Here is a 17242-nt window from a genome sequence, read left to right as displayed (position 1 = left end):
ATTATATGTACTGGTAAAGAATTTTCATACCTCCCCAGCTCCTCGTATACGTTTTTGTTCCATCTGTTTTTTAAAACCTCTTCCACACAATTTGTTCTTTTTGTTAACTTTATTAAGTTGAATCTATTTATTGGATAGGAAACATTTTATCCACAGTGAAATGTATGCCATCACAATGCAGAACTTAATCAAACTTGGACTTGAACCTGAAAATGAGCGAGAACTAAACCCTGAAATAGTTTCTTACCACTTGATCTGCGGTCGCCTGAGACGTGTTTTTGCGGCACCCATAAAATTCACCACCCATAATGAAGTTTCGTTAAATTAGGAAAAAAAAAAAAGATAAAATATTCCAGGAGGAGAAGCGGAGACAAATCTATCGGAAAGTTCAAGTGACTCGTTGGCATCCAGGCAAAAAGACCAACTAAGGACGTACAATGCTTTCATCTGCGTATAAATTCCCCACCCCACTCGCTACCCATTTCAATGCGACTCGATCCCTCTGCAACGCCTCTAGGTTATTGAGGTTGAGGAAGGTCATAGCAACAGTTGTTTCAATCTCCAGATCACAGTGTGCACCAATGATCTACTTGCAGATCTAAAAATTAAAAAAAACTGAGAATAACAGAACAGACTGTAGACACAAACACTGGAATAACACAGGTCTGCAAACAATACCACCACTTTATTATGAAGAAGAGATGAGCATTTTATAAACAATGCAATCATTCTCTTTATTACAAAAGATAAAATCAAACTGCATAATTAGATAAAGCCAATATATTTTAGATGTTTCTTTTTTCCTAGTGTTTCATATGTTTCCCTCTTTTCTATTCTTGGATGTTTCCAATGAAATAGTATGCTTTTTCTTGGTTGCCCAATCAGTGAGATGTTGCTGATTTTTGTGTCCTTTCTGGTTGCCCAATTCCTCCCTGTTTAGATCAGGAAGCGCCCGGCTTCCTCCACCAACTGAGGTAAATTGCGTTGCAATGTTTCTGCATTGATCCATTTTGCCTGTGCTGGTGTGTGTCCCTTCCGACCAACCAAATATGAGAAGTATGGCTGATGTTGTGTATCCCATTTCTTGAAGTCCATAATTGTATCTTTGAGCAGAGGAGGCTGAAAATCTGGAATATTATCAACCGGATGATGAATTGTAACAGATTCCTCAAGGAGAGGTGGTTCAAATAATTTGAGATTATTAACATTAAGAACATCGTGGATGCCAAGCTGGGAAGGCAAGTCCAAGCGATATGCATGTTCTCCAATACGTTCCAGAACAGTATATGGGCCATATCTCAGAGGGTGCAGCTTATGATGCTGGCGCTTGAAGCGTTTCTTATCCAACAAGAGCCACACACGATCTCCAGGTTGAAAACACAAGTGTGTTCGCTACTTGTCATGTCTCTGTTTGGCACGATCTTGGGCTGCTTGCAAAACAGTAGTTACTTGAGCTTGGCGTTGAGAAATGGAGTGTATAAAATGATGAGCTGATTTTTGTTCCTGTAAATCATTTGCCATCTCCGCATAGTCCTCATTCACAGCATGTACCACTGCATCAATCAGGCTTTGTTTGTTTTGCTGACTACGAACTGCAACATTTCCAAAGTCTACATATGCAATACGTCCATCACGCATGGCAAAAATGTTCCCAGGATGTGGATCTCCATGAAACAACCCAAATTCTAGCAGCTGTCTCAGAGCAGCACTCACACCAACAGTGAGAAAATCAGGTATGCGGATGCCAACTTCTTTAATAGCTTGTGGATCAGTGCAACGGATGCCATCAATCCATTCCATCACAAGAACCCGTGAACCAGAAAGTTCTTTGTATACTCGAGGAATCTTAACTGTTGGATCATCTTTGAAGTTCTCCAAGAAGTCCTCAATGTTACGTGCCTCAAGTGTATAGTCAAGCTCTTCAAGTAGCTTCTCGCCAAATTCATCAACAATAAGCTCCGCATTACAACCAAGTTTCTCAAGACTAATGCCATTCAAAAATGAAGCTAGAGTTCGAAAAAGGAAAAGATCCCTATATATGATAGGTTCAATTTCTGGCCTCTGTACCTTTATAGCAACCTCTTCGACTGAGCCACGAAGAGTGGCACGATAAACCTGTCCTAAACTTGCTGCTGCTATAGTCTGAGAAGATATTTTGCTAAATATCTGTTCAAGAGGTACACCGGCCTCTTCTTCTATGATTGTAAAAGCAATCTTATTTGGAAACGAAGGAACATCATCTTGGAGAATGCAAAGTTCATTCATATAATCTTCACGAACAATATCAGATCTGTTTGCCAAAACCTGGCCAGCTTTGACAAAAGAAGGTCCCAAATCACATAGCAAATTCCGAAGTTGCTCTGCACGTAATGGAACTATCTCTAGACCCCTCCCAACAAGTCGATCATAGAAAAGGGTGATCCAATATAGCCCTAGTTTCGAGAGGATCTCTACTCCACGACCAAAAAGTGAGAATACTGCCCCTCTTGAGCCTAAAACTTTTTCCCTAACCATTTCTGGAGTATATTTTCGAAAAGGAAAGTAGACACCTCGTTCAAGATCGAGCACCTCCATAGCTTTGCTAGATTTTTCTTGTGAAAATCTCATCATAGAATTACCTTTTTCTCCTCTTTTCCGCAATGGTACCTTATTTCTTGGTGCAACTTCTTGAGAACTAGAACTTGAATTGGATGCTGCATAAACCAGAATCTTTCTTTTTTGTCTTGCAGGTGCCAACTTTTCTGTCTTCTGACTGTAAGTGCTTGTTTTTACATCTAGATAGTTGTCAACAAATATTTGATAAAACAAGTTGCGAAGATGACTGTTGCTACTAGCAGAAGACCCATTGAAGTCCCTGTGCACAAACACTGCATACCTGTTGTCTGAATATGACGAGGATGACGTCTGAATATGACCGGATGTCAACAATTCTTCAATTTGGCGTTCTATCTCAGTTGCCTCTCGAGGAGCAAGGCGATAAGATGGGGCATTGGGTAAGGAAGCGCCAGGAATAAGATCAATGTGGTGTTCAACAGAGCGTGCTGGAGGCAGCCCTGTGGGTTGGGTGAAGACATCTGCAAATTCATGGAGTAGAGGAGCCATTGAAGGAGGGACTGGATTGGTGAGGTTGTCTGGCTTGACGGGGCGAACCAAGCACAAAGAAACATCTTGGTTTAAATTGACTCTCAGAATGGGAGCTTTGCCAATGGAAGGTTGGGTTGATGTGCTAGCTGAGGATGTAAGCACATAGGTGCGCCCATCGTGCTGCAAGTGGTATTGGTGATCTGTAGCATGATAAACAGCATGTCAAGCCTCTTGGTATGGAATTCCTAGCAATAAATCAGCATAATCTAGAGGAGAAACATCACATACCACAGTGTCACGAAAAGGTCCAATAGCAAAGGTGACAGCACAACATTGTGAGATGGTAAGACGAGGACCGTCCTTTCTGACCCAACCAAGCTGATACGGGTGGGGGTGAGGAGTGGTGGGAAGGCAAAGGCGTTCAACTAAGTCTTGTGACACAAGATTCTTTTGACTCCCATTGTCAAGAATAAGCGTGGCCAACTCATGTTTGATTTGACAATTATGGGTAAACAAAGGCGTAACAGAGGTGTTTGTTGCATTAGCAGTCATGAGGATGAGAGAGGGGTCCACTTCTGTCAGATTTTCGAGAGAAACAGCTGGAAGTGGGGTAGTGGCCTTTGGTTGTTCGACCTCTGTAAAAAGAGTTTTCTGGGGGCGGAGATTTTTCAATACTCGACAATCTGCAGAAGCATGTGAGTTGGTCTCATGAAATGTGCACCAGGGGGTGCGGTGAGGTGTGGGGGATGAGGCAGAGGCGACATTAGAAGAATCAAAGGAAGATGGACCATTTCTGGCTTGAGGATATCGGATTCGAGTACCCACTTTGCGTTCCACCGCCAGGGCCCGAATAAAGGCCTTGTCTAATGAAGCACTATCAAACAATTCAACTTCACGACGAAGAAGCATTAGCAAACTAGAATTAAATTTGATAATTAGTACCTCGTCTGGATCGGATATATGGAGTTGAATGCGCAACTTGCAGAAGACATCAATGTAGGCTTGCACTGATTGATTGGGTAGTTGTCGAAGCTGCAACCATTTGGCAAGGAGATTTTGTATATATCCTGGAGGATAGAAGCGTTCATGTAAGGCCTCGCAAAAGAGATTCCAAGATGTGATAGGCGTCGATTTGGTCTCGGCTTGTTCTCCAAGTTCCACAACCAAGAACATATTCTCAAGATGAGTATCCCACCATGTTTGTGCTAGGCCTTCCAATTGTAGACTGGCGATCTGAAGTTTCATCTCCTCGTCCATTGTTGGACAGGTTCTAAAATAGTTGGAGAGGCTGCGGATCCAATTATCAACAGTCTCACCATTCATTTGCCCTGAGAATTTGGGCAGTTGAAAGCGTGTATCAAGCTGCATTTGCCCTGGAGGGCGTTGTTGTTGTTGCAGCGTAATTAGCTCTTGAAGAGCCCTAGCTAAATCATTCACTGGCGAGTTCATGATTTTCATCCACTGAATGGAGTGAAATGTATGACCCTTAAAAAAAAAAAAAAAAAAAAAATTCTTCGAACAGGTGGATGGCTTCCAAGATCTTATGCTCTGATACCAATTGATCTACTTGCAGATCTGAAAATTAAAAAAACAGAGAATAACAGAACAGACTGTAGACACAAACACTGGAATAACACAGGTCTGCAAACAATACCACCACTTTATTATGAAGAAGAGATGAGCATTTTATAAACAATGCAATCATTCTCTTTATTACAAAAGATAAAATCAAACTGCATAATTAGATAAAGCCAATATATTTTAGATGTTTCCTTTTTCCTAGTTTTTCAGATGTTTCCCTCTTTTCTATTCTTGGATGTTTCCAATGAAATAGTACGCTTTTTCTTGGTTGCCCAATCAATGAGATGTTGCTGATTTTTGTGTCCTTTCTGGTTGCCCAACCAAGGCAAAAGATCTCATACATCAATTCTCTAGGCAACCTCGAATTCTCTAAACTTCTTTAATGGAAATGGCGAATCTTGGTGCAATTGCAATTATATTACTAATAATAGCAGTATTGGTTGTAGGGACAATGCAGGTATATGGAAATATTGATCAGAAGGTTGGAATCTGTCGGTTCCTTGCAGCTCAATACAAGGTCATGAAATGCAGCCACAAGAATGGAATCTGCTAGGAGGCGGGCAAAAGTAAGAGCTATGTGAAGTTAATCTGCTGCAAACAGAGTTGGGTGAACGCATTGACATACCGCTACAATTATGGGGCGTGTGGCAAGGTTTATAGCTTTGGATACACCTGCTACAATGTGAACTGATTAAACATGGCCTACAATCAAAATAATTGTGGGTGTTGTGCCTGAACAAATGCATATATGGAATATGCTCCTATACCTGAACCAAACTTTCTTTTTTTCGTTCATCGTAATTAGCTGGTTATTATGAGGATAGCTAGCTTTAGCTAGTTGGTTCTGCGGAGCTCCAGACCTTCGCTGAGCTCCCAACAGCTCCTCCACACAACTTGTATGCACCTCGAACTCTGCATAAATTATCTCCTCTAAGCTCTGCACAACAGCTCCTCCACACCTCGAACTCCGCACAACTTATATCCTCTTCACCTTGAACTTTGCACATATATCCTCTGCACCTTGAACTTCGCACAGCTCCTCAGCACCTATTCTTTAATTCTCGAGGATCCTAGTCGGAGTCGTGCTATTTGGCCACACTGATTCCAGGTCGGTTGTCCGGAACTTATGCGTATAATTCTAATTTTCTTTGCATTATTTTATTGAGGAAAGAACTTAAGCCACCTCCCTCAGATAAATGGTTGCCTCGTTTTACAATGGTATAAACAAATATTCAATAATATTAGTTAACTCACATACATATTAGTTAACTATCATATTCTAAGTATGCATAGACTTTATAACGTTTAAGCATTCAGTAATATTAGTTATAAGTTACTATCAAATAAGTTATTGACTAGTCGTGGTTAAAGTCTTGAAGTTATTGACTAGTCATTGTTAAAGTCTTAACGTTGGAGGAAGCTCATTGTGTGGGATGACTTTAACGTTGGAGGAAGCTCATTATGCAGGGGTGCGGAGCTCTGCACAATGAATTTAGTCGATTGTGAAATGTTGGAGGAAGCTTATTGTGTGGGAGGGTAGAATTTTGCACAGTAAATTTAGTGGATTGTGTGGAGCTTCTCATTTTTTCAGTGGATTGTGCGAAGCTTCTCATTCCTACACAATGAAATACTTTTATAACGTATTAAAAAGTTGACATTGATTTAAGATTGGTGGCATCCACTCACTGCAAGAAAAAGACCTACACAATGAAATACTTTTATAACGTATTAAAAAGTTTACATTGATTTAAGATCGGTGGCATCCACTCACTGCAAGAAAAAGACCTCGCACTATTTTAGAGATTGTAGCAAGTGATAATGGGATTGGATCCCCTCATCACATTTTCATTGGGTATAACCAGTGAAGCCCTCCCAATTTGAATGCAATAATTCACTATGCGAAGTGCAGAGAGACATTCGCATGCTGTACAATGAAAAACCTCCGCCCAACTTCATGTCATCTACCACTGAAAAAAAAAACAACTTTGGATGCCACACTAATGACCATGTTCATGTTTTTTAATTATTTTTTGGTAATTGTAATGAAACTGCTAAGAAAAGACAAATCCACAGCCAATTGTTGCTTCAATCTCAGGAAATCATCAGCCAGAACATGGTTGAGAAATTGGATTTGACACTCCAAGCATTGTAGCAATTAGTTTTATGCTTTTTTGTAGCCGGGACAAATTTACACGCATGAAAATTCTCTTCATCCTCATTTTTCTAACAAGATTTTCAAACTGACCTAACAAATAGAAGAAATGAAAATCTATTGCTAATTCTTTAAAGTGCTTAAATTTACTAACTTAAGCTATTAAGCTATTGCCCACCACATGGTAAATTTCCTTCAAAGCTTCGCATTGGAAAAAAAATTAATGTTACCAGTTAGAAATTAACACAAATTTTACAAATTGTAAACTATTTTATTCAAATGAAGTTTTTATTAGAAGTTTTACAAAGTTCATTACAAAACAAATAACAAACATAACCAATTAAGAAGTTCATTATCCATAGCTTTAATGTTATTCGATAATTCATTATTAGTTCAATCAATAACAACATTATCCATAGCTTTAATGTTATTCGATAATTCGTTATTAGTTCAATCAATAACAAATGCTTACAATCATTTACTTGCCGCGAGTTAGCCAATTGTCGTAGAATCTACGGATCGTTGTATTGGAAAGCAATATGGAGGATGGTTCCTATCACTTTACTCAATAAATGTGAGACTTATTATTACACATATTTCAATAACAGAGTTTTGTATAATGAGCTAAGCTCCGCATAATGAGTTATTTGTTGCAGGTTGGTGTATCGGAAAGTAATATGGAGGATGGTTTAGGTCGTTGTATTGGAAAGTAATAGGGAAGATGGTTTTTATGACTGTAACTAATAAATGTGAGACTTATAGCTTATTATTACACATATTTTGTTGAAAATAAGGGAGAATATCCCAGAATAGGTAGAGTTGGTTCACGTAGCTTCAAGATAGGAATTAGTTTCCATTTCTTAGGATGTTGTTCTAACTTCCCTAAAACCATGTATTATATTTAATGTGTAATGTTGATGAACAATGTAGAGTGTTCTGCAGAGCCAGACTCTCTTTTGTAGAGCTGACCAGTGGGTTTTATTTTCAGTAATACAAACATTGTCATTTTTATCATGGTATCAGAGCGTCAGGGCTGAGGAACTTCTACGTTCACTGGTGGGTGGTTCTTTGAACCGAAATCGTCGCAGGTTTTGAGTGGATAGCCGCGACGATACACTACTACACTTCTCAAAATTTTCATTTTTTCGATCGTCGCACTTTTCCAGTGTACAGCTGCGACGGTTGCGACTAGTCTCTGAAAATTGGTGTTTTTCTGCGACGGTCTCAGAAATTGGGTGTATTTCTGCGACTAGTCTCGGAAAATTGGTGTTTATCTGTGACTAGTCTCAAATATTGGGCAAATATCAGCGACGATCGTGTAAATCAAAGAAATTGCAAAGGGAGCCAAGAACAAGGTTATAGTTGTCAGTGAAGCTGAGTGGAGAAATCAAGAACAAGGTTGTAGCTGACAACAGGAAGTTGTCTGGAGGCTGAGAAGGAAGCCATGGAGATCTGCGCGTGTGTTGCGAGATCTAACAACAGTGATCTGTCTTTGTCACAGATCTGGGGTAAATTTAAAATCTTTTACCTGTCAAATTTTTCTTTTCTAAATCGCCAAGATGAAAAACAACATATTTGAAGCATGCATGAACAAGCATAACAAGCTCGATGGTTCCAATTATGAAAATTGGAAGTTTAAGATGCAGACTCTGCTAGAAGCGCAAATTGCTTGGCAAATTGTGAATGGGGATGAGTCGAGGGCCGCAGCTGGATCACCATCGGTCCCAGATTGGGAGAAACGAAAAAGCAAAGCAAGGACAATGTTAAAGATGTTAGTGGAAGACTACATTATACCGCACATCAGAGAAGGCAAGTCAGCGAACGAGATCTAGGGAACTCTGAAGGAATTGTACGTGATCATAAATTCAAATCGTCTTTTGTTCCTCAAGAGTAAGATCTTGTCCATGAAAATGGAGGAGAATGAAACGATCGCTTCATTTGTAGCAAGGATCAAGGATCTAAAAAATAAATTATCAGATATTGGTCATACAATGGACGATACAGATCTTGTGATCATTACAATGAATGGTGTCACTAATGATTATCAGATGTTCATCACTGGGATCAATGCCAGAGAGAAGATCTCGCATTTTGAAGAGCTGATAGGTATACTGATGCAGGAAGAAGAGAGGAGATCAACTCTGAAGCCCCAAAGTGCTGATCTTGCATTAGTGGCAAGGAAAAACTTCTACAAAGGGAAAGGAGGTCCACAACAGCAAAACAGATCAAGTTCACATAAACGGCCAAATTTGACTCAAGGTATGCATCTGAATAAAAACTACTCTGAAACTAAATGTTTTTATTGTGGAAAATTGGGTCATATTGTCAGGGAATGTAGGAAAAAGAAGTATCATGAAGAACAGCAGAAGCCAAAGAGACATGCAGGTCATCTCGCAAATGGTAATCAGGTGCAAAATTTAAGATTGTTCATGGAAGATCGTGAGGAAAATGTTGATGCAGACATCTCGTATGTAGATTTAGGATCGTCAACACACATGACAGGGAACAAGCACTAGCTGGAGTATTTTAAAGAGATCAATGAAGGCACACAGATTTACCTAGGAGATGACAGAAGTCATCAAATCAAAGGATGTGGGAAAGTTTTTGTTATTCTACCTGATGGTAATATCAAACAAATTTATAATGTAATGTATGTGCCTGGCATAACAAAGAACTTGATTTCTGTATCAATGATTACAGATCAAGATTTGAAAGTTGAATTTTTAAAATCTAATTGTTACATTAAGGATCTGCTAGATGGAATGAAGACAATTGCTACAGGAATCCGAACAGGAGGACTGTACAAGTTGGATGTGAGACCTGCACTGGTTCAAGCATTAACAGCAGTGAGCCTGACTACAAAGGAGCTTTGGCACCAGAGATTCGGCCACATCAATTACAATGATTTGTTGTTACTACAGAGGAAAGAAATGGTAAGAGATCTTCCTATGCTAAAGCAAGTACATAATGATTGTGATGCTTATACTTTAGGAAAAATGCATAGAGAAGAATTCCTTGTTAGAGTAGAGAAGAAACAGAGGGATATACTGGAGTTAGTGCACACAGACCTTTGTGGTCCCATGCAGACAAAATCATTAGGAAGTGCAGTGTATTTCCTACTGTTTATTGATGACTGTACGAAGTTTTCTTGGGTGTATTTCTTAAGTAAAAAGAGTCATACATTCGAATACTTTAAGCAATTTAAAAATATGATTGAAAGACAAACAGGGAAACAGATAAAAATTATCCATTCTGATCAAGGGGGAGAATATAGGAAAGATGAGTTGATCAGATATTGTAAAGATCATGGAATTTTGTAGCAGTTTACAGTATCCCATACTCCACAGCAGAATGGAGTAACAGAAAGGAAGAATAGAACTCTGGTGGAATGTGCGAGAAGTATGCTGAAAGGTAAGAATCTTTCAAATGGTTTTTGGGCTAAAGCAGTGAGTACTGCGGTTTATTTAAAAAATAGGAGTCCTACAAGAAGTCTTGAGTTTAAAACTCCTTTTGAAGCTTTATATGGATATAAGCCTGCAGTAAAACACTTAAGAATATTTGGATGTAAAGCATTTTCCCACATACCCAAGGAAGATAGAAAGAAATTAGACTCAAAAGCCATCAGATGCACTTTTATAGGGTATTGTTCGTCATATAAAGCATATAGATTATTTAATCCCTCTACTCACAAGATCTTTGTTAGTAGATATGTTAAATTCCATGAGCAAGATAGTGAAGAAACTAATGAGCACTATGATGGATGGGACATTCCGTACTTTGAGGAAGAAGAAGATGCAGAGAACAATCAGGGTCAGCAGCAAACAAAGGCAGAGGATGAACAACAGCAGCAACAGTAACAGCAGCAGTAGGAAGAAATAAGGTTTGAAACCACCACCCCACCACTCAAGAGATCAGGTAGGAAAGCTCAAATGCCTACAAGATATAGGGAAAATGCATTTATAACTAGTATGATGAATGTTGTTGAACCGTCTAGTTATAAAGAAGCAAATGAAAGTAATGAATGGAAAATAGCCATGGAACAGGAATATGATTCAATAATCAGAAACAACACTTGGGAATTGGTAGAACTTCTTAGAGGAAAACAGGTCATAAATTTGCAAATGGTTATATAAACCGAAAACTAATGCAGATGGAACTATAAAAAAACTGAAAGCTAGGTTGGTTGCAAAGGGGTATACACAAAAAGAAGGGATAGATTATGAAGAAACCTTCGTCCCTGTAGCTAAATTGAAAACCATCAGAATGTTAATTGCTTTAGCTACTAAGAAACATTGGATGACGCACCAACTAAATGTAAAGTCTGCATTTCTAAATGGAGAATTGAAAGAAGAGGTTTATTTAGAGCAACCAGAAGGGTTTGTCTAAAAGGGAAAATAGCATTTAGTCTGTAGGTTGAAGAAAGCACTCTATGGACTAAAACAAGCTTCGAGGTCATGGTATAAGAAAATTGATTCATTTTTTCTACAAGCTGGCTATAATAGAAGTAAGAATGACCCTAATCTTTACACCATGAAAGATGAACAAGGGTGAGTAGTGTTGATTTCATTATATGTAGATGATTTGATAATTACAGGTGATGTTATATATCTAATTGATGAAATCAAGCAGCAGATGTCACAGATGTTTGAGATGAAGTGTCTCGGTGAACTCAGATACTGTTTAGGTCACGAAATCTAGAGAGATTTAGGTCAAACATTTATGTCTCAAGCAAAGTATGTCAAAGGCATGTTAGTGAAGTTTAGAATGGATCAGTGCAAGTCTGCATAGGTACCACTGCAGCAGAACATCAAATTGCAGTGTGAGGATGGCTCAAAAGCAGTGGATACAACACTTTACAGACATCTCGTTGAGAGTCTAATCTACCTAACCACCACTAGACCTGATTTGGCTTATGCAGTCAGCGTGTTAAGCCAATTTATGTCTAAGCCACTTGAAAGCCATTGGAATGCAGCGAAGAATGTTTTGAGGTATCTACAAGGCACTATAGATTATGGAATTATTTACACTAACGCTTCTGATGTTAGACTGGCAGGATTTGCAAATTCAGATTGGGCAGGAAATGTATATTATTGCAGATCTGTAACAGGTTATGCATTCAGTCTTGGATCCGGTGTGATCGGGTTTTATTTTCAGTAATACAAACATTGCCATTTTTATCATATTTCAATAACAAGGTTCTGTATAATAAGCTAAGTTCTATGTAATGAGTTATTTGTTGTAGATTATTGTATTGGAAAGCAATATGGAGGATCGTTCACATATTTCAATAACATAGCTCTTTACAATGAGTTACATTCCACATAATAAGTTATCTAAATAATATTATTTTTATTTTATTTTATTATTAGAAAACCAATACATCATTACAACTAATAATTTTTGTAAAAAACACTTAACCTATTAGGGGGAAACTAAACTAGAAACTTAACCCTTGTACTAATCTTATAACCTATTATGGAGAACTTAACATCAAAGCACTAACCTTCCTTTTTCTCTACCCACCGGATTTTTGTGCGAGATTCTTTTCCTTTATACCATATATGTTTGCGAATTCTTGCATGCAGTCATCTAGGTAGGGGCTGTCGCATGTGGAGAAATAAACTTTTGCATCATGTGCTCATCTAAACAAGATTTTATTTTTTAAATTAACCTTGGAATTGTGTCTTTTTTGTTTTCCCTGATTCATCACAAATCATATTTGCCTAATTCTATTTTGCAACTCACACCTATAAATCTAGTGGCACTTAGAATAATTTCGCTATTCCATTCATACAAATAGATCTGGTAACACCTCTTATAATTTCTTTAGTTGACCCGTAAGCTTAGGTTAGAATATGGATCATTGATGTGTATGCTAAAATCACTCGTCACCCTAGATTAGAATATGGATCATTGATGTGTATGCTAAAATTACTCGTAAGGTTATGTTAGAACATGGATAATTGATAATTAGTATTTCAATAATCGTACGTGAAAGATAACGAGAGATGTATATATTAGTATACTGTCTTTTGGATAACTGATAATGAGTATATCAATAATCACAAATGGAAGATAACGAGAGATGTATGTACTAGTATAATACTTTCCGAGAATTAATTTCTATTTTCTAATGTGAATGAGTTACTATTCTCATAAGTGTGAATTCAAATTATGACCAAAGTGTTATTATATAATGTATGAAGGTAACTTATTGAGATGATAAGGGTGTTGTTACTCTTATAGGTATAAATTAAAGTTAATTAATAGATTTTTTTAATTTTAATTAAAATTGATTTTTTTTGGATATGGAAATTTGATATAAAAAATATTTGATTAAGTAAATATTACATTTTAATATATTTTATGAATAGATTTTTAGTTTAGTGTGGGTATTAGCGTAGGATTAAGTTTTGAAGATATACATGAAGAGGTATTAGGAGGCTTGCGAGGAAGAATTGGATTAGTACACAGGGATGTGGTGCCAAGTAAAGGTTCTATAATGTGTAGAAAATATTGTGCAAGGGAAGCACATGTGTTGATCTAGGCTTATTACACTTATAGGTCGAAAAAATATTTCAAGGACTTGTAATTGTGACCAATACTTGTAACTAATTTTCTAATCAAATAATTGGTGACTAAGGTTGTTCTAATTAAGATACACTATAAAAAGATGTAAAAGGAAAGACAAATGGGCCTTTTAGTTGTAATTAGCTTTTGTAAGTCATTCTTGGTTGACAGTCTATCAGCCTTAGTTTTGGTGTAATGCTTAAGATGGTTATTTGTCATATAAATATCTTATCATTGGAAGGAACTAATGAGATGTCTATTTAGATTTGGCCTCTGCTAGTCTTCTATATTATGTTGAATGCATTCTTTAGCTTGTTATTGTAATATTTAATTTATTATTATGTGTAGTCTTCTATATTATGTTGAATGCATTCTTTAGCTTGTTATTGTAATATTTAATTTACTATTATGTGTATATTCAAATATGATTGTAATGTTTTGATGTTAGATAGCTTCCAATTATGTGTGTGATCTTGATCTGATTATTCATGGAATTCCTATAAGCATCTTAAGTGATATCTTCTCCGGTCTCCAGGGATTGAAAATACCAGTATTTATGGGGTATTGTTGACCAAGGTGTTCAAACCTTGGGTATGAAACCCCTACACACCAACAAATTAATGTGAAAAAATTGGTGAAATAAACATTATAATAGTCAGCCTCAATATTTAAATAATTAAGGAATACAATGATCAACCACTGATGAAAACGTCATAGCCATGACAAGGCGTAAACAAACTCTCATTGGAGAGTTCATCTACAAAATTGTAGCTTCCAAAACACCATTAATAGAACCTATTCCACATCAATTGGAAAATTTGCATGAGTTTAAATGAAGAATCCTACTTCAAAACTATAGTCCTTAGAATCCTAGTTCAAAACTATAGCCTTCATAATACCTTTACACAAAATTAGCTTTAATGAGGCAACCAAGAGTTTAAATGTGGAAATTCATGAATAGTTAACTCAAAATCAATAAAGCAACCAAAATTTTAAATGAGGAAATACATGAATATTGAATTGAAAATCAACGAAGCAATAATAAGTGAAATAAGAAAATGCACAAATAGATAATGTGCAAAACAAACATCCCACATTGTTCTCAAATAATTGTAAACAATAGATCCACTATTGGTCTAAAGGCTAATATGGAATAGTGGTTAGAGCTGTTGACACATTGGCCTCAACAGGCTTAAGGTTGTTGATTCTTGAAATTAGAAGTCGATGATAATGCTAAAACACTCATATAGGGATGGTCAAGAGGACAAGGAAATGAAACCTAAATGCTTCAAGCCCAAAAATCAAAATTCATGGGAAAACTGATTTGTTTAAAATAGGCAATGGAGCTTTTCCTCCTTATGGGTACTAGAACTCTTAATTTTTTTGCATTATTGATTTTATATGTGACTTAAGTTAGTGGAATATTCTATGTAAATGCAAATTGAAAGATTTATCATTCATTATAGTTGCACTACATGAACTAAGAAAGAAAGTAACTTAAAGAAAATGTGAAAAACAAATATGAAAAACATTGATTTAGTTATGTAAGATGAAGCACTTTATAAAGGAAAATTTAAGTAAACTAACATTAGAACTTGAAAGCATTTAAAAGAAAAGGTAAGGAATAAATAAAAATAATAAAATTACAAGAAAATAATAGATACGTAGTATATAATTGATTGCATTAAAATGCTTGATTGTAGAGATAGAAAACGTAACCTAATTTGATAGGGCGGATAACCAATTAGGGTCATATTGAGTAGGATATTTACAAGACCATATGCTACTAATAAAAACATACAATCTAGTGAGAGAAGACTCAACCAATGAGCTCATTCACTAGAATCTACACCAAAATTATCCCACATATATAAATTAGTTAGTTTTATGGAATTGAATAGAAGTGCATAATCAATGCAAATTAACCATTATACCTTCATCATAAAGTGCATTTATTTTCACCTTAATGCTTAACCTCATTTAAAATCCATCATTTTTTTTTAGGAAAGAAAACAACCTCCCTCTTAACCCAAGAGCTAGAGTGAGGTATACTCGCTAAAGATTTCATAAGGCTTGAAGCCAATACATCAATATCCATATGCACTAATCCATTACAACAATAATTATCAAGGCATTATAACTCCTCATGTCACTAGTAAGGAATTGAACCTAGGTGGTGAAGATAACAACCATTCTGTCCAACCACCAGAGATAACCCCAATTGACTTATAATCCATCATGTTATTATAAGATTCTATTACAATACTAGAGAGATTAAAATATAATGAAATTCACTATCATTTGTAGAGCTCAAGTATACCTTTTCCTTTCTCCTCCTTTATTCAAGTCTCAATCTCCTCCTTTTATAGAGGGTAGGAGGATAAATGAAAAAAATAATTGCCTCTTGAACAAATTTGAACAATGATAATAATAATTAGATGGTTAGCAACTAAAGGTCACTTGATGAGGGCCTACCACCAGTATATTGTGCACACACTTTAGCTTCAACAATACCTGGGCTCTTGAAAAGGTAGTGTAGTGAAATAAAGTGCTTTGATTTGAGGTTTCAACAAACAAGTTTAAGCATTGAGGTTTTCAAATGGCCCACATTACGGAAGGGGCATAGCTCCCTTCTTGCATAATATCGTCCTCAGGAACAACCAGTCTAAAGTTATTTCAAGATCTCATCTAAATCAAGGAGCAAATGGATTGGGATAAAACCCAATTTTAGATCAAGCAATGGAGCCGTCGATTTGCTTAGCTTTGCAGCGTCATAACCTAGGGAATATTCTACCTAAAGCAGTCTAGGATCCCAAGTTTGAATTAAAATTGAACAATATAGGAGGGTATATACAATATATGCCATGCATTGATCTATAAGTTTATGGGGTTCTAGTCCTCAGAAAGGGAGGTGAAATGGTGGATGCAAAATAAGTGGAAGCCAAAAGGATAAGTAGATTTTGAATTGGGGACCAAAGGGTTCTTTAATATGACATTTTTAAGCCTAGAAGATTGAAACTAAATATTTAAGAATGGCACCTATTTTTTTAACTTTGTTGGGATTTTTCTAAGACTCTAGACAAAGAGATTCAGTCCTAAGAAGGAATATTTCAAAATGACACCAGTCTAGATAACATTATATTCCCTCCCAAAGGAATTATGGGAAGAAGAAACACTTGAGGTCATAGGCAATGAAATAGGAAGAATTATGAAGGCTTCTAAGGAAATTAAATGAGGTTGATACATCTCCAACGCTCAGATCTACAAATATATGGACATATCTTAGCCTCTTCCAACCTCAATTTTACTATCAAGATGAGGTCCAAAAACAGAATCTAGACTATGAACACATTGTTTTTAATTCAAGTGATGACATGAGTATGACCATCTATTTAAAGATTGTCCCATTGTTCAAAAAATGCTTCCTCAAGTAGCAAACCCCCAAAAAAAAATGAAAGCTTCATACTAGAAAAACTACAAGAAGGAGAAACCCTTGGGTTTAGAACCTAGAGCCATGAAAGCCACTCTCAAAACCCACAATAGCTTTGAGGTGTTGAGCTCTTCTGAAGCACCCAACCCCTAAGAAATTCTATAGCAATTAGAAAAGAACACTAATGTTCCTCAACCATAGCCACAACCCATGAGAAAAGAAAATGAGGGAGCTGGAAAATGTCAAGTAAATCCATAGATAGGGGTGAAAGCTACACAGGAACTAGAGCATATGCAAACACACAAGACTCTGGATGCATATCATCCGGATGACTTGGATTTAATATCCCTGGCAAAAGAATAAAAAATTAAGCACTCGAACTATATTCAATTTTATCAAGTATAATTGATTCAAAAAATATAAGC

General features: G+C 36.7%; 1 pseudogene; it reads right to left on the bottom strand.

Annotated features, from left to right (window-relative positions):
* Nucleotides 1-936: 936 nt before the first annotated feature.
* Nucleotides 937-3285, bottom strand: LOC149219424 (protein ACTIVITY OF BC1 COMPLEX KINASE 1, chloroplastic pseudogene; annotated as a pseudogene).
* Nucleotides 3286-17242: the final 13957 nt, after the last annotated feature.

Source organism: Pinus tabuliformis, chromosome Q (assembly GCF_031772625.1).
Source record: "Pinus tabuliformis cultivar Carrire ecotype Pingquan chromosome Q, CPIR1, whole genome shotgun sequence".
NCBI classification, from domain to species: Eukaryota; Viridiplantae; Streptophyta; class Pinopsida; order Pinales; family Pinaceae; genus Pinus; species Pinus tabuliformis.
Note: the sequence above shows the minus strand (reverse complement) of the source record. Positions and strands in the feature narration are given on the sequence as shown.